At 36.4% G+C, this 5113-nt stretch overlaps 1 protein-coding gene across 1 annotated transcript in view; it reads left to right on the forward strand.

Moving 5' to 3' along the window:
- Nucleotides 1-5113, forward strand: part of LOC106881088 (uncharacterized) — a 465749-nt gene that overhangs the window by 168441 nt on the left and 292195 nt on the right. The window lies entirely within an intron of this gene.

The raw sequence follows: 5113 nt of genomic DNA on the forward strand, positions 1-5113 counted from the left end.
CATCTAATACTTATGGGATGATTATAGTGATGGGAACCATTTCCTTCAATTTTCAATTGAGGATTTTGTGAATTAATTTGTTTTATAGAAGCAAAAGCAAGAGAATGTGTTTTTCATATATATACATATATATATATATATATATATATATATATATATCGTTTTAATGCTCTGTTGCTAGCGCTATATATTGGTTATTTGCTAACAGTTTGTTTTTGCTGTTGTTTAGTACCAGGTCAACTCTGGTTGCTCAAACCTGTGATCAAAGGTGTTCCAACCAAGACAATCTGTCGTTCTTTGTCAAGCGTAGATGCGGGTGTGGGCTGTGTGATTGAGAAAATTGCTTCCCAAGCAACATGGTTTCAGGTTCAGTCTCACTTTCTTTCTTTCTTTCTTTCCTTCCTTCTATTTTCCTTTCTTTCTTTCTTTCATTCTTTTTTTCTTTCTTTCACTTGTTTCAGTCAGTAGACTTTGGCCATGCTGGGACACCACCTTCAAGAATTTTTAGTTAAATAAATCAACCCCAGTGCTTTCTTATTTTAAGCCTGGTACTTATTCTATCAGTTACTTTTGCCAAACTACTAAGTTACAGGGATGTAAACAAACCAACATGGATCATACTATGTGTTGCAACCATTTTAATCTTATCATTTGTTTTAACTTTTAGACACACTAACTTGTTATCTTATCCAAGAAAAGCCCTGGTTAAGCAGACCTATCATCATCATTGAACACCTGTATTCCATGCTGGCCTGAGTTGGATGGCTTGATCGGAACTGGCAAGGTCAAGGGCTGCACCAGGCTCCATAGTCTATTTTAGCTTGGTTTCTGTGGCCAGATGCCCTTCCTAACACCAACCACTTTACAGAGCATACTGGGTGCTTTTTATGTGGCACCATCACTAGTGCTTTTTACATAGCACCAGTGCTTTTTATGTGGTGTCAGTCCCCACGCCAATGCTTTTTACATGCTACCTTGGTTTTAGGATCTCATTTCTGTTGTGGTGGGCAAGTCTTATTGAGTACAGCAATACACCACATCTATAATCACCTATAATCAAAGAAATTATGTTAATGATTAGCAATGATGATAATTTAAAAACTGGAGTAGTAAAAGTAATTAAATTGACCACATAAGCCAACAAGGGCGCAGTCAATGACAAGATCTATGTGATCTCTTGACTTGTAATAAAAAGCAACAAAATCTCCCCTAAAAGCATACTCTACATTTTAAAAAAAGAAATGACATATTTTATAAGGTAGCCCTAAATGCATTACACCTAAAAATAAGATGGAATAATAGGCCCACTCAATCAGAGTGGACTTGGGACTAAACAGTGTCATTATACAGAATCAAGCCATCACCATGAGATTTTGTGAAAGGACTATCCATAATTCCTACAATATACAATAGAGGGCTAAACATAACATTTGGTATATTTTCAGAAACAATATACCACACTGTATCAGGATATCTCACATTATCTCCCCCAAAACATACTTGGAGATACAATGACAAAGCAGAAATTGTCTTCATATGCCATGCTATTAAATTTCACCTCCTTCGTGGAAAACCACTAATATTCATATGTTAAGAAACTCCAGCTGTCTTTAAAAACAACATTGTGAAGATGCTGTGGAAAATTAGTGCTGAGACACACTACCGGATAGCACATCATTTTCCATGACAAAAATTCTGATAGTATTTTAATAATTGTCATGGCAATACTAAATCACTATAATGTACAGAAGCAAGGAAAAAAAGTTAAGGTATGACACTGACTTGGCTATTGAATTAAAAATGTATTATGGCTTTTAAGGAAATGTGCTGTGTGGTTGGAAAATTTGCTTCCTAACCATGTAGCCTCAGTTCAATTCTGCTATGTGGCACCTTGGGTAAATGTCTTCTAGTATAGCTCTGGATCAACCAAAGACTTGTGAATGGATTTGGTGGATGGAAACTGGAAGAAACCCATTGTGTATGTAAATACATATATGAATCTGTGTCTGTGTTTATTTGTGTGTACCTTGTCTTCAGATCATGTGATACTTGTAAATGAACATCACAAGTGATGCTGTTTGTTTCCAGTCTTCTGTGAAAAATATGTCTAGCTATGGAAAAATATTATCTTAACTGAAAACGGGTGAGAGGGTTGGTGACAGGAAGAGCATCTTGTTATTGAAAAATGTGACTCAAATTCTATCTAACCCATGCAAGCATGGAAAAGTGGATGTTAAATGATGATGATGATGATCAATCATCCTATTTGTAATTGACACAACTGGAATGATACATAACTACATTTGCAAGCACAAACAGATTACCTGTAATTATAGACATCAGGGATATTCCAGGGAATAGCAATACAAGGAAGTGTAAATATTACTGAGGCATTCTCATACGCCATTTGTTTAACCTTGAATATTTTTATGCCTGTTTTCCAAGCTGTACTTAATTCTTGTTTTAAGAAAGATAAGTTTTGATGTATTTCTCAAACCATGAATAATAAAGGTAATAAAAATAATGATGATGATAATGATAAAAACATCATTGAAAGCTAACGAGATAGTTTGTGTAAATTCCCTAGACTTGGAAATCTGCCAGAATTAAAAGACAATATAAACTAACAAGGTGCTATCAATCAATCAATCAATCTATCCATCCATCCATTCATCCATTCACAAACACTAACAATATATAATATTATCATAACTATCATCTGCACCATCACTGTTTTCTTATCATGATATATATATGTGTGTGTTTATTTGTATGTATGTATGTATGTATATACATTTGTTCCTGTTTCACATGTCTGTAGACACAAGAAAACTTAAGCTTCCTTAAGATGTTCATTCATTTTCCTTCAATTTTAATTTCGTTTTTCTGAGCCATCATGGGATGAATTATTGATATACATTACTTTACAGCTAGATGCTCTTCATGTTGCCAACCTGTATTACAAGTAATGATCTCTCATACCATGCATCTTTGAAAGTGCAGAGCCAATGGATGATTTGTAGACAAAGAAATAACCAACTTCACTGTTTGCTGTTCTTGATAAGACACATCAAGCTAAGTAAGATCCCTGTCTTCCACATTTACAGGCTTGCCCTTTCAGGTGCCGGTGCCACATGCCAAGCACTCATACCAGTGCTATGCACTTGTGCCAGTGGCATATAAAATGCACCCAGCACACTCTGTAAAGTGGTTGGCATTAGAAAGGCCATCCATCTGTAGAAACCATGCCACAACAGACAACTGGAGTCTGGACAGCTCCCAGCTGACCAGCTTCATGTCAAACCATCCAACCCATGCCAGCACGGAAAGCAGACATTAAACAATAAGGATATGATGACTGCTGGCAGCACAGTACTTTTTTTATGCACACGCATATATGCACACACACACACACTCACACACACACAATGTTTTTTGTACAGTTTCTATCTACCAGATTCATTCATAGAGCATTGGTTGGCCTGGGACTACAGTAGAAAACCTTTCCCCTGTGTGCCATGGAGCAGGACTGAACCCAAAAGCCACATCATATAGGTGTGTGTGTGTGTCTTTGTATTTGTCTTTACACTACCTGACAACTAGTGTTGGTTTGTTTACATTCCCTGTAACTTACCAGCTTGGCAAAAGAGACTAACAGAATAAGTACCAGACTTAATAAGTATGGGGGTCAATTTCTTCAGCTAAACGCTTCAAGGAAGGCTCCCAACATGGCCCCAGTACAATGAGTGAAACAAGATAAAAGTATACATTAAATATACTTTTTTTGCAAGCGATTAACAATACAGACAAACAGTATCCACAGATACAAGTCAACAAGGAAGCCTCTCGATGCTCACTGATTCAACTAGAAATAACAGTCAAGGTGAGTCTAAAAAAAAAAATTGAAAAAATAGGCGTAGGAGTGGCTGTGTGGTAAGTAGCTTGCTTACCAACCACATGGTTCTGGGTTCAGTCCCACTGCGTGGCACCTTGGGTAAGTGTCTTCTACTATAGCCTCTGGCCAACCAAAGCCTTGTGAGTGGATTAGGTAGATGGAAACTGAAAGAAGCCCGTTGTATATATGTATATATATATATATATATATATATATATATATATATATATATATATATATATATATATATGTGTGTGTGTGTGTATGTGTGTGTATATGTTTGTGTGTCTGTGTTTGTCTCCCCAACTTCGCTTGACAACCAATGCTAGTGTGTTTATGTCCCCGTAACTTAACGGTTTGGCAAAAGAGACTGATAGAATAAGTAGTAGGCTTACAAAGAATAAGTCCTGGGGTCGATTTGCTCGACTAAAGGTGGTGCTCCAGCATGGCCGCAGTCAAATGACTGAAATAAGTAAAAGTGTAAAAGAGTAAGAGTAATAGTTGTGAATGAAATACTTTTGGTTGTAAGTCTGCTCAGCCAAGGGTAACCAGAGACTAAACAACATCAGCTACTACACATGCCACCATTCAATAAAAAAAGAATAAATCAACAACAGAAAATTCATTAAAAGAAGAGCTTGCACAATGGACATATTTAACCAAAAAAGGGTGCCAAAATAGAGAGAGAGAGAGAGATAAGCACACACAAATAAATATTCCATACTACAGCAGACACCAGGCATTTTATTTCAATTTCATGCAGCCACTGGCTTCTAGATCAGGGTGTTGGAAGGGTATAAAACAGAGCAGGATGGAATTAGAATTAAGAACCAGCCATTCTTTCTGTCAACAGGAAGTCTGACAAGAATAGCAGGCAATACTGACTTTTGAGAAAGAAATTCTGTCTGCTGATTGGTCATGATATAAGTAAGCCAAAGGGCCCAAGCTGTGTGTGTGTGTGTGTGTGTGTGTGTGTGTGTGTGTGTGTGTGTGTGTGTTGTATCAATCTGGCAGTAAGAAAACTCAAGCTTAACAAATACAAAACCATCATACACGCACACATATACATTACAGATATGCAAATATATTCATATTTATACATTTACATATATTTGAACAGTCTGCACATTTAGTTAGAACATCAGTATGCTTACTTACTTACAGTAATAGCTATTTCTTATTGTGATGGCTTCAGGACAAATCTTTTTTTTTTTTTTT

The sequence above is a fragment of the Octopus bimaculoides genome, chromosome 13 (genome assembly GCF_001194135.2).
Source record: "Octopus bimaculoides isolate UCB-OBI-ISO-001 chromosome 13, ASM119413v2, whole genome shotgun sequence".
In the NCBI taxonomy this organism is placed as follows: Eukaryota; Metazoa; Mollusca; class Cephalopoda; order Octopoda; family Octopodidae; genus Octopus; species Octopus bimaculoides.